Here is a 14339-nt window from a genome sequence, read left to right as displayed (position 1 = left end):
CGTGGTGGCCTAGCAACTAAAGTTCTCACATACCAGGATCCTAAACAGGCACTGCTTCTAATCCGGGTGGCTCCACTTCCTATCCTGCTCCCTGCTTGTGGCCTGGGAAAGTAGTCAAGGACACCCAAAGCCTTGGACCCTGCACCCACGTGGGAGACCTGGAAGAAGCTCCTGGTTCCTGACTTCAGATCGGCGCAGCATCTGCCATTGCGGTCACTTGGGGAGTAAATCATCCGATGGAAGATCTTCCTCTCTGTCTCTCCTCCTTTCTGTATATCTGACTTTGTAATAAATAAATATTTTTTTAAAATCCACACAGAAATGGATGAAATAGAGACTGAAAACAGAACCAAAGATTAGTGAAACAGCTGATTATTTGGAAAGATAAATATTGACAAAGCTTTAGTTAGACTAGGAAAAAAAGAAGAAAGTAACAGCAGAGTTGGGAAGGGAGACAGTTGAACTGACTACAAAAATTGGAAGAATTAGTAGGATTATGAATAACTATATGGTGACAAAGCTGATTATCTAAAAGAAGTGGGCAAATTACTGGACACATCCACGTTACCAAGATTAAATCACAAAGAAATACTGTGCCTGAACAATCTAATCGAACATAGTGGGATTGAAACAGTAATTGAAACTTCAAAGCAAAGTCCCAGACCAGGTAACTTCACTACTGAATTCTAGCAAACATTTAAAGGACAATTAAAACATGTTCTCCCAAAAAAACAGAAAATGGGGGAATTCTTGCAAATTTATCTCATAAAATCATCACTATGTTGATACCAAAGCTAAGTTAGTACTCAGAAATGAAAGGTACAGACCAGTGTCCTTAACTGATACAGATAAATTCTCAACAATCTATTGGAAATATTAGAATATTAGATTATCCACCATGATCAACTGGGATATATTTCTGGCTTGGAAATATGGTTGGACATATGTAGATCAATAAGTGTGATTGATATGCCACATCAATGAAATTAAATAAAAATATGAACATATCAAATGCCTTTTAAAAAATCTTTCAACACTTTATTACACTGAATGTAGACTTTTAAAAAGGATCCCCACTCTCATGAACATAAATTAAGGTTATCAACCATGATATAAGCTACATCTGAAAAAAAAAGTCCTAAGAACGTATTAACATTTTCTCACTTGTTTGTCATACTGACGGCAAAAATAGAAATCTGGGCAAAATGTACAGTCTCTTAAGCAACAGTATATAGTGTTATTTGTCCTCTGTGAGCCTAAGTAGTTTTGATTTTTTGAAAAATAGATTTGAAGGGAAGGTACTGCAATGTACCAAAGGCCCTATTAAGACACAGCAGCATGAAGGAGAATGGGGGAAAACAAAACGCTTTCTAAATTCAGGAACAATCATGCCCACTTTCAGCACTTTGGAGATGAATAAATGGAGAACACGAGGTCATGCAGAACTGAATTTTTTTTTTTTATTGTAGTAGGGCGGCCATCATCATGCGGTATGACGCATCAGCACAAAGAAAATAAGGATTTTTATGTTTTTATAAAAGCATAGGGCTTATTTGGGAAAAACGCTAGTGTGCAGGGTAGAGATCAGCTAAGTGCAGGGTAATGATTAACTAAGTTTACACGGTGTCAGGGTGACCGACAAGAAGTCTAAGCACTGCCCAGTCATGAGGCTTACTAAAGGGAGTATAGGATTAGGGAACATTCCAAGGGACAATAAGGTTTGATGCTCTGGTGTCCAGCCCATGCAAGGCTCTTGCAGAATGCACAAGAGGGTCTTCTGCTTTGTCTCTCTGGAATGTCTGCCAGGCATCCTCATCAAGCACCCTTATTTGATATAGTGCTAGAAATCCTAGCCAGAACTACTTCACAACAAAAACAGATGAAAGTACATCAGTATTAGGAAAGGGAAGTCAATTGCCATTGTGGTTAATAGGATCTTATTCACCTAAAAGACTTATCCCCTCCCTCAAACTGAGAACCGACTAACACAACAAAGCTAGCTGTAAGATAAGTCAATGAGAGAAACTTAATAGTATTATTCTACACTAAAGTAAATTACTTAGAAGTTAAGAAAGCAATCTCATTTCCAATATCTAACCATAAAACCTCATGTGAATAAATGTAACCAGAGGTGAAAGATATCTGATGGGACTATAAAAACTTGATGAAAGAAATTGAATTGGGTACAAGTGGAAAGACATCCCGTGTTACAAATTGAATCAATATTATTGAAGTAATGTTCCTATTCACTACAGTCTCTCAAAATACCAGTGGCATTTTGCAGAACTAGAAAAGACAGCACAAAACATTTGTATGGATGCCCCCCAACACACACGCAAAACAAAACAAAAAAACTGATAGCCAAGATACTCTTGGTCAAGGACAACAAAGTAGAAGTCATTCTACTATCCGACTTTTACAAAGCTACACTAAAACAGCATGGATAGGCCAGCAGCGTGTTATTGCAGACTGGGCCTCTGCCTGCAGCTCTGGCAGCCTACTGGTTCATGTCCCAGCTGCTCTACTTCCCTGAGCCTGGGAAAGCAGTAGAGGATGGCTCAAGTCCTGAGGCCCCTGAACTCATGTAGGAGACCTCAAACACATTCCTGGATCCTGGCTTCTCAACTCTAGTTATTGTCACATTAGGGGAGTAAACCAGTGAATAGAAGATCTCTCTCCCTCTTAGTATGTATCACATGTGATTTGGCAGAAATCCATAGGCCAGTGGAACCACAGAAGTATATCCACTGCAACCAACAAAATATTTTCTTGAGAAATATGCCAAGAAAACAGAGAAAGGTGAATTATTACATTTATTATTACTACTACTATTAATATTTGAGAGATATGTAGACAGCATGCCCTGCCTTCTTAAATCACTTCACAAATGCCTACAGTGGTTGGGCCCAAACCTCAAGAAAATAAAAGAAAAAAATAGATATAACATTTCATCAAACTGAAAAGCCTCTGCACAATAAAGGAATCAGTCAACATAGTGAGAAAACAACCCACAGAATAGGAGACAGTGTTTACGAATTACATATCTGACAAGGGGTTAATCAGTATATAAATAGCTCTATAACAAAAAGAAAAAAATTAAAAATTGGTAGCAGATGAGGGCTGGCATTGTATAGTGTATAAATCCTTTTCCTGCAACAATGACATCCTATGTGAATGCTGGTACAAGTTTCAGTCTCTCTGCTTCCAATCCAGCTCACTGCTAACGGCCTGAGTAAAGGAGCAAAAAATAGACCAAGTGTCTGGATCCTTGACACCCACTTAGGCAACCTGGATGGAGCTCCTGGCTCCTGGCATGGGCCTGGCCTGGCTCTGACCATGGCAGCCATCTAGAAGGTAAACCAGTAGATGAAAAATCTCTCTATGTAACTCTTTCAAAACAAATTATTTAAAAAAAAAAATAAATGAGTAGTAGTTCAAAAGAAAACTTCTCTGAGGAAGACTAGATGAGAAAAATGTTTAATATCAGTCATGGAAGTGAACATCAAAAGCACAATTATGCTCAGAAACAGGAACCAAAAAAAAAAAAAAAGAACCGTTGCACATTATTGATGGAGGTGTAGCCACTGCATTTCTCAAACAACTAAAAGCAGAGCTTCCATATGATCCAGCCATTGTACTACTGGGTATATCCAAGAAAAATGAAACCACTCTGTTGAAGAGCTCAACATCTGTGCTCATGTTTGTTGCAGCACTATTAGTAATAGCCAAGGAATGGAAACAGTAGCCTAAGTGTCCACCCACTAATGAATGGATCAAGCTGCCATCTGCTGGCAACCACTGCTCTACTCTGTTTCTATGAATTTGGCTTTTGTTTCAGATAATAAAAATAGGTGAAATCTAGTATTTGTGTCTGGTTATTTCACTTAGCATAGTGCCTGCCAGGTTTATTCATGTTACAAATGCCAAGATTTTTTTTTTAATTGGAAAGTCAGATATACAGAGAGGAGGAGAAACAGAGAGAAAGATCTTCTGTCCATTGAATCACTCCCCAGTCAGCACAATGGCCAGAACTATGCCAATCTGAAGCCAGGGTCCCAGAGCCTCACCCAGGTCTCCCACACGGGTGCAGGATCCCAAGGTCTTGGGCCTTCCTCAACTGCCTTCCCAGACCATAGGCAGAGAGCTGGATGGAAAGTAGGGCTGTCGGGACATGAACTGGCACCCACACGGGATCCTGGTGCATGCAAGGTACTGTGCCAGGACCTTCTTCCTTTTTTATTTTTTGTTTGTTTTGGTAAGGCAGTACAACATTCCATTGTTTGTGTATACATACACATATATAATGATTCCATTGTCTCTGTCCACTTAGCCATTGATAGACACTGAGGTTGATTACAAATTTTAGCTAGTATGAATAATACTGTAGTGAACATGAAATTGCAGATACATCTTTAAGATACCTATTTCATTTCCTTTGCATATTTATATCCAGAAATGGGATTGTTGGGTAATATGCTTAGTGTCTGAGGAACATATTAATTTCCTTTGATAGAAAGCCAAGCCATGCATAAACTTGGAGATATTCATATAGTTTTATTTCTCTGATAGTGTCTCTGGAGTACAGATATGTCATTCCACTGTCTCCGACTAGTACTGTTAGAAACATTCAATGAGAAAGTGAATTAAGAGTCTTGAACTAATAGGACAACTTAATCTTATGACTCAGAAGCCTTTGGTTATGATCGATTGGTGGGGAAAGTGGGAATGAAGCTGGTGGAGATGACTGTGAAGAGTTCTAATACTGAAATTTGTAAAATCTTCGTGGAAAACTCTCTCTGTTTTAGCATTGACCTTGGGACTCACGTGACTCCCATGGTGTGTGGAATATCATCAGCACAATTAAGTCTCCTGAGATGCCACGAGACAGTGACCTACCTTAATTTTTGTTATCCCCAAGACCTTAGTTACTCTAGTTACAAAGACAAGAATGCAGTGTTTTTCCTGAATCTCCATTTTTTTCTGCCTTCGTTTTATTCCCATAACTTACAGTTTTAAATTAGCTTTTATTTATTTTTTTAAAGATTTATTTTATTTTTATTGCAAAGGCAGACATACAGAGAGGAGAAACAGAGAGGAAGATCTTCCGTCCAATGATTCACTCCCCAGGCGGCTGCAACGGCTGGAGCTGAGCCAATCCGAAGCCAGGAGCTCTTCCGGGTCTCCCACACAGGTGAAGGGTCCCAAAGCTTTGGACCATCCTCTACTGCTTTCCCAGGCCACAAGCAGGGAGCTGGATGGGAAGCGGGGCATGCCCAGGATTAGAACCGTGCCCGTATGGGAACCCCGTGCATGCAAGGCGAGGACCTTAACCAGTGTGCCATTGTGCCAGGCCCTTAAATTAGCTTTTAAAAGGTTTATTGTTCCAATGGGTCTAGAAAATATGGCAAGGCCTTTAGGTACCACATGCAGCTACTTGAAATCTGTGCTGTAACTCAACTTTGAAGAAGAGGAAACAAATCATAAGAAAAATGAAAGATGTAATTCTTTTTAATACAAACCTTCAAAGCAAATTTTAAGGATATGTACAGACTCCATTTTCACCTGTATTTTGTCCTTTTGAGCAGACATTCACTGAATATCTTTTGTACCAGAATCCATTCCAGACACATCTGCGTTTAGCTTCCCATTTCATTGTCAAATAATAATGATAATAATAACCGAGCTTGAAGGGGGAGGAATTTAATATCCCCACATTACAAGAAAGGAAGTATGCCTAGAGAAATTAAATAATTTCCTTGTAGTAGAATTCACACTTCAAGAAATAGTCCTCTTTCACTGAAAACCTAAAATATGTGATGATGATCATTTATTTCTTACTGTCAAATCATTTCCTAAGCATATTAGTTACTCCTCTTGCCTTGAAAATGAATTGTTCTCATAACCCACCCACAGCCTGGTTTAATAGGTTTTCTATACTTTCTTTCACACATTTTTTCTACCTGTGACTTGTTATTATCTGAGTAGATGACTCACCAAGTCAGACACACTTGTTCTCCCAGTTCTATATATCAGTCAATGAGTCAGTTTGAGTCAATGACAGTATATTTAGACTCTTCAAATCTGTACCGTTGTTCGCACATTGTGGCTAATAATATCTATCTTAAAAACTTTAAATGAGGGTTAAATGAGATAATGTGCCACATTTTAGGTCCCCAGGAAATGACAGGTGATTTTGTTTTTTCACTGCTGTCCAATCTTGAATTTTCTATCCTGTGTAGACTACTGGAGGAACAGTGCCTCGTGACAGGCTTGGGAAGAGGAGTAAATTTGACTCTGAAATCCCACCACTTCAAGCTTTTTCTCTAAGTAGACTGTTTTCTCCTTGCTGGCAATGACTGTGTCCCTTTCCATATAGTTTTTGTCTTTTTTCAAGTGGTAATGTATATTTTACATAATGTTTTACATTTTTTTCAAGTGAATCATAATGATTCAATATACTGCAAAATATGGAGTTAACAACATGGAAATTTACACACAAAAAAGGAGATTTAATTGTGATCCAAATACTTACTGAGTAGATTAGTATAATTTTTAAACCTTCAGAAATAATTGAAGTAAAGTTTTCTTTTTTTTAGTTAATGCTAATTAGCTCCAAAGGATTATTTTTTATATTTCTCAATGTGTATGATATTATTTTTATAATTCCTAATGCAGCCTTTACAGCAGTACAAAGAATATCTGAAAATTCAACAAGAAAACACATTTTTAAAATGAGAAAATTACTGAGACATTTTAGCAGAGAAACTATGTAGATGCAGGATAAGCACATTAAGAAATACTTAACATGATCATAAGAAAAAGGCAAATTAAAACTACCATGCCAGGCCTGGTGCGGTAACCTGATGGCTAAAGTCCTCATCTTGCATGCGCTGGGATATCATAGGAGCACCGGTTCTAATCGCGGCAGCCCCATTTCCCATCCAACTGCCCGCCTGTGATCTGGGAAAGCAATCAAAGACAGCCCAAAGCCTTGAGCCCCTGCACCTGCATGGGAGACCTGGAAGAAACTCCTGGCTCCTGGTTTTGGATCGGCTCAGCTCTGGCTATTGTGGCCACCTGGGGAGTGAATCAGTGGATGTAAGATCTTTCTCTCTGTCTCTCCTCCTCTGTATATCTGACTTTCCAATAAAAAATAAATCTTAAAAACCTACCATGCCTACAACATACATTTTCAAAAACTGGAAATACTAGATGTGAAACAAAGTGAATTCTTTTACATTACCAAAGAGAATGTGTGAAGTCATCATTACAAAAATGGAGCTGAAGGGCTATAGTAAAGAAAGTAGAACTTGAGCTTGTTGCAAGAGCTATCTATAGAACTGATCCAATAAAATAGTCTGCCCTCTTTGTAACACTGCTTTTACCTAGTAACTGATGACAGTATGTACTTCTAATGATGACTGAGCTTACTAGCTCGCTCAAGTATGGGAGGTACCAATGCACTTTCCTTCAAAATACTGCAAGTTGACTACCCTGTTGTAATAACATTCCAACCTCCTTTTGTTCTTCATACATACCAGGGTTCAACCCAGCCTGTGCATATGTATCCCAGATTGCAACCCTATTCCTTATTGCTGAATGGAAGTCATTATTGGAGATTTTTCTCTAATTGTTATTTTATGGCTTAGGTCTGTATGCATCCATGAAAGCCAACAACTCAGAAATAGACCCACATAATATGGCCAGTTGAGGTTCAGTGATGCTTCCAAACACTTCAATGGAAAAGGTAAAGTTTTCAACATATACTGCTGGGGTAACAAAGTACTTACGGCAGAAAACTAAACCTTGGCTTTTCCTAACATCTTAGGCAAAAATTCATTTGAGATGAGTTGTAGATCTAAATGTAAAACAGCCTGACAGCCATACAAAAATATAAGGGAATACTTTGTGAGACAGTGGTAAGCAAAGGTGCTTAAGCTAGAGAAAGCAACAGTGGTTCTTAAAAAGTGGAAAATTATACTTTATCAAAGTAGAAGAATTCATGGAATGGACATTGTCATGCAGAAGGTGAGGCAGCTGCTTCGGACACCTGCATCCCATACCTGAGTTCCTGGTTTGAATTCTAACTACTCTGCTCCTCTCCAGCTTCCTGCTAATGCACGCATGAGGTAACAGGAAGATGGCCCAAGTATTTTGACCTCTGCTACCCATGTAGGAGACATGGCTGGGGTTTCTGCCTCCTGGCTTCAACCTGGTCTAGCTCTATTGTGGTTGGTTAGAGAGTGAATTAGTAGTTGTATGATAACTTTTCCTTTCTCTCTCTCTCTCTCTCTCTCTGCCTTTCAAATTAATCTTTTTTTTTAAGATTTATTTATTTTTACTGAAAGGTAGACTTACAGAGGGAAGGAGAGAAAGAGAAAAATCTTCTATCCTCTGATTCACTTCCTAAGTGACCACAATGGCCAGAGCTGAGCCAATCTGAAGCCAGAAGCCAGGAGCTGCTTCTGGGTCCCCTACATGGGCACAGGGTCTCAAGGCGTTGGACCATCTTCTACTGCCTTCTCAGGGCAAAAGCAGGAGCTTGGTGGAAAGTAGATCAGCCCAGGCACAAACTGGCACCCATATGGGATCCTGGCGTGTGCAAGGTAAGGATTTAGTCACTGAGCCATTGCTCTTGACCCTCAAATAAACCTTAAAAACAAAAATTTCTGCCCATTAAAAGGCATTATTAATAAGCTAGCAGACAAAAATGTGTTTGTGACAAAGGCCTTGTCAGAATATTTAAAGAACTTATATAATTCAATAATAAAACATCAAAGAACCCAGTTTTTAAAATTAGAAGTCATCAGAAACTTAGAATGTCCTCACAAGCCCTTGGAAACTTACTCAATGGTAAGGATGGAATCATCTCTGCTACTTAAATGTCTTGTGAATTTTTCCAATGCTAGATTTACAGGAGGCTATTCTGAAAATGGTAGGGAAGTATTTGCTGTTCTATTTTGTTTAAAATAAATGCATAATACTTTATGTACCAGAAGCACTCTCAGAATACTCATTTGGGGCCTGGCGTGGTGGCTTAATGGCTAAAGTCCTCACCTTGAACGCACCAGGATCCCATATGGGCACCGGTTCTAATCCCGGCAGCTCCACCTCCCATCCAGCTCCCTGCTTGTGGCCTGGGAAAGCAGTCGAGGACGGCCCAAGGCTTTGGGACCCTGCATCCGTGAGGGATACCTGGAAGAGGCTCCTGGATCCTGGCTTTGGATCGGCATAGCAACGGCTGTTGCAGTCATTTGGGGAGTGAATCATTGGACGGAAGATCTTCTCTGTCTCTCCTTCTCTTTATATATCTGACTTTCCAATAAATAAATAAATCTTTTTAACAAAATACTCATTTGGCAGGGTGGGGGTGGGAGTCCATCTGGGCACTTAATTTTTGTTGACATCTCTGGGATAAAACCCTACTGATCATATTTTTGAGCTCATAACTGATGAATAGTACTGAAAACGAATCATTGGCCAGATTATGCAAAGAAATAATAATGCAGAGTATCCCCATTTTTCTCTTTTCTTGAAATTACTCATTTTATCATATTCTCACATATGTGCTTAGAATAAGTACATAAAGGGTTAGGGTTTATCTTTATTGATATTTTGTTAGATTACTTAAATAATTTTATTAAAGAATTAAAATACGTGGTTCATAACAATGTTGTATGACTCATGGGAAAGGCCTTAACTAATTTAACATCTGACATGGACCCTTTTCTCATCCCTTTTGTATGAAAAAGGCATGCAATAATTCAAAGTATCTGTAGGCATATCCACGTTGTCTGGTAAGATGGATAACAGAAGAAATCCAGCCTGTCTCAACATGCAATGCGGAAACTGGAATTGGCATCCAGATCTGTCTATTGTTGTGGTGAGTAATGTCCTTTATAATTGGCCTGGCATCTTGACAGCCTCTGTATTCTCTATCTGTGGTTTTTGTAGCAAATTACTCACAACCTGGTGACTAAGAGCAAAGCAAAAAAGTCTGTGTGCTTGTAGTTTTGAGGCTAAAGGTCTATGTCAGCTGAGAGGTGAGTGGGGCCAGGATCCTAAGGAAGAAGACTCTAAGGAAGAATTTGTTTTTTCTGTGGACTGCTGGCATTCAGCTTTTGACCGTGTCATGCCAGTGTCAAGGCAGTGTCCTTGAATCTTTAGTTATACTCACATGGTCTTCACCAGCCAGCAAAATCCTTCCCTGCTTCTCTTCTGGAGGGACAGCAGGTTACATTGACTGCCTGGCCACACCCACATAATCCATGGTAATCTCCTCAATCAAGAGCCTGAACATAATCACATCTATATTGTCTTCTTTCCCAAATCTTTCCTTTCTGTGATGTCTTACAGAAGGGCATATAGCCTGTCTTTCAGTCTCCAGACTGCTTTGGGCAGTGCATATCCACCGAGGCCCAGAGCCTTGGAGAAAATATAAAATGTAAATCTGTTTCACAACCCAAATCATCTCAGAAAACTTTTGTTGTACCCAAATAATCCAATACAGTGGATAGCCACACACTGATTAAAATGTGAAAGTCGTTTCTTGCCAATGGTGGAGAGGGGGTTCCTGCTGGATTACCTCTGGACCAAGAACTACAGAACAGCAGGCTTCTAGAGGAGTTCAGGGGGACTGAGCTAGTATACTGAGCTAATACAGAACTATCTTGAGTTGCAAAGTGACTAATCACTAACCTTGCAAGCCTTTCTTGCTGTACTCTTTATTGTTGAGCCAAGTGAGATTCATTTTTCTCCTAGTCATGTTTGAACAGTCTAGCCAGGGGTTCGAGCATTCTGGCCAACCAAGATGAAGTTTTCTCAACTGGGTTATAGTCTCATAGATGGTGGTGGGGGCACTCTCAGAAGATGGAGCCCAGCTCAACATGGAGTTCCTCATGTTTAGCCTGATATTTCACTTTCATAGAATTCTTCTTCACAAAATTCCTGTTCCTTTTGAGGTCTGAAGCCTACACAAATCACAAATCTAAGGAATTCCTAAGGAAACACATTGAGATTTATACTACGTAAGAAGCTGGGAAATCAGCTTGTAACCTTCTAACCTGACACCCAGTTACAAATAAGAAAATACAGTCAACGTATTGAGTTGCAGAGATCCAAACACTTGGGCCATCTTCCAATTTCCCAGGCATTAGGGTTTGGCAATACAGCAGCTGGAATACAACCAGTGCCCATGGGGGATGCCAGTGTCATAGGCAGCAGCCTTACCTGCTGTGCCACAGCACAGAACCCTTACAAACATTTTTATATGGGTACTCTATTCAACTGAATAATCCAGCCTCTGAAAAGTCAGTGCTTGGAAACACACAGTGCCCACTTCATGAAGCTCACCTTGTATACCTTGCGACCTGTGTGAGCAAAAGTAGCCCTGTTGATTGTGTTCATTTGTGCTGCAGTAACAGAGTGTCGTGAACTGGGCGGTTTGTAGCAAACAAAAGGATCATTAGGGTTCTAGCCACATCAAGGAAAGATTTCCCAAAAACCCCACCTACTAATGCCATTGCAATGGAGGTTAGGTTTAGGCATGGATTTTGGGGAGTCTGTTACTGTTGGCAACGCCCGCGTTGCCACGTACCCCGAGCTCCGAGTCGAGCGGAGGGACTAGGGTTATGAGACAGACAAGACAGACAACACACAGACACAGTGGGTCATTCTTGTGAGGAGAATGCCGTTTATTTGAAGTCAAGCTGCATCTTTTATAGTCTGCTTGGCCCCTCCCAGGATCCTCCCAATGGTTTAGCCACACCTAAGCTCCCCCAAGGACATGCAACAAGGGGAAGCAGGAAGGAGGGAGATTGCAGTCAAGCCACAGGCTAAATGTATCAGGCCATGATTGCCTTTCCTGTTACACCCTTGAGAAACAAGCTGTGCTGTGGAGATAATCCTTGGGAGACTGGGGCCTACATGTTACATTAACTTAACCTGGTAAGAACTATTGAAATGGCTGAGTGGTTTGTTTTCTTAAAAGACATGACACTTGAAGTGAGTCTGAAAAAGCAGGGAGAAGTTCTGAGGGAAGACGAAGACATCAGATGCGTCTGGGTAGCAGCAACAGCAAAGGCACAGTGGAACAAACGTGGGGGCTGATCGTGGGGAGCTCAGTGAGGAGGAGGGCAGGGCATTCCCCTGAGGGCCTTTACATCACTGTCAGGAGCTCAGACCAGGCAGAAGTCATGGCAGGTGCATGTAATGCTAGACAAGTGTGTGATATTTTTTCTTTAACTGTTGTGCCTTGTTTGTTTTTAAACAGGTAAAATTAATCTTTACAACATGTAAAGATTATAAATGTACCACATAATATAAAAAGTTAACATATAATAGATTTTTTTCTTTTTTGAAAAGATTTATTTTTATTTTTATTGGAAAGACAGGTTTACAGAGAGAAGGAGATACAGAGAGAGAAATCTTATGTCTGCTGGTTCATTCCCTAAGTATCTGCAATGACCACAGCTGAGCCCATCCAAAGCTAGGAGCCAGGAGCTTTTTCCAGGTCTCCCATGTGGGTGCAGGACCCCAAGGCTTTGGGCTGTCCTCAACTGCTTTCCCAGATCACAAGCAGGGAGCTGGATGGGAAGTAGAACAGTCCAGGCACGAACCAGCGCCCATATGGGATCCCAGTGCATGCAAGGTGAGGATCCAGCCTCTGAGCCATTGCTCTGGCCCCTTTGTTTTTGACTTCTGGCCTTATGTCTCTGTTGTCTTGTCTCCACAATCAGCTGCAAGGCACGCTGATAACAACCACTCCAGCTGTCTGTGGAAGCAAAGCCCAAGGAAATAGCCTCTTTGCTCCTTTCTGACTTTGGAGATGTGAAGAGCTCAGTAGGGGACTCTACTCGTTTTTTTCTTTAAACTTTTTCTCTAAGCTGACCTCAGCCCAAACACAGTTATGATTTTTATGTTTTGCTGTTTCTACTCTATCTTACTTGCAGAAGAAATAGCAGGAGCTTACCTTAGGATTGTAAAGTATGTGTGATATTTGGCACTCCCTACCTAGCCAAACCATGGCGCAGGTGTTTTGTGATGTTTAATGGCTAGAGAAGGAATAAGGAGGCTGCTGCAGCGCAGACTCAGTGGTGAGAAATGAGAGCAGAGGCTGTGAGGCCAGGCTAGGCTGGAGAGCCAGGGCCCTCCCAGAAGGCAGGCCACCCACTTACCACTGGCCCTCCTTCCTTTCTGGGAGTTTGTGGGTCTTCTCCCACCTCCCCTGACTTTTACAGGATCCAGGAGCTTTATGTGGTCCTACATCCTGATGGCTGAGCTTCTCTGCTCCTGCCCACCCAGGTTGCTGTGCCTGCCATGGTGTACAGCTCTTTAGGCTCTCCTGTACTTTGCAGGAGATTTAGCTGTCTTATCCCTTTTTTATTCCACCTTCAAACTGAAATCCATCACTGCTGTCAAAAAAGCAGTTTTCACTATGAACATAAAACTGCCTGGTCCACTTTGAAATCACATGGGCACTTTTTCCCTTATTTTTAAAGTGCTTGTCGTCACTAAGGAAACATTACAAATAGGGTCTGGTGTGGTAGTCTAATAGCTAAGTCTTCATCTTGCACACGCCCATTTGGGCACAGGTTCTAAACCCAGCTGGCTGTTTCACTTCCCATCCAGCTCCCTACTTGTGGCCAAGGAAAGCAGTAGAGGACAGCCCAAACCTTGGGGCCCTGCACCCACATGGGAGACTCAAAGGAAGAACTCCTGGCCCCTAGCTTCAGATCTGCTCATCTCCGGCTGTTGTGGCCACTTAGGGAGTGAACCAGCAGAAGCAAGGTCTTTCTGTCTCTCCTTTTCTCTGTGTATCTGCCTTTCAAGTTAAAAAAAAAAAAAAGGAAACATTACAAATAATGGGGGAAAGAGAGACTGAAATCCATGTTCCTCTTCCCAACACAGCTACAAAGCAGCATCTCCTTCTTCTTTTTTCTGACAGAGACAGGAAGAATTTGAAAAGGTTTTGCAGTGCAGCAGGGTTAGTTTGAAGTCAACAGTACGTTGAGTACTGATAGCCTGCCTGCCGAGTATTACAGCTTAGCAACACATCTCCTGTGGTGTGTTGGTTATTTCCCTCATCGCCACAGGGCTGCTGCTGCTGCCCAACCTTACAAAAGAGGATTATGCTGCATGTCCCTGTCCAGAAAAGATCACAACTCAAAAGTGGACCTGTGGTTTCTCTTACATATATATTGCTCTCACATCTGGTCAAGTCAAAACTTGTAAGTTAGGCACTGTCTGGGATAAAATTTGTAATGCAATCAACATCCTTTTTGTGATGGTCACTGTTCTTAAAAAAATTGTTTATGGGACAGGTTAAGTTACTGCCTGGA

The sequence above is a fragment of the Ochotona curzoniae genome, unplaced genomic scaffold (assembly GCF_017591425.1).
Source record: "Ochotona curzoniae isolate NIBS_2020 unplaced genomic scaffold, NIBS_Ocur_1.0 contig_2210, whole genome shotgun sequence".
NCBI classification, from domain to species: domain Eukaryota; kingdom Metazoa; phylum Chordata; class Mammalia; order Lagomorpha; family Ochotonidae; genus Ochotona; species Ochotona curzoniae.
This window is presented reverse-complemented; position numbering follows the sequence as displayed.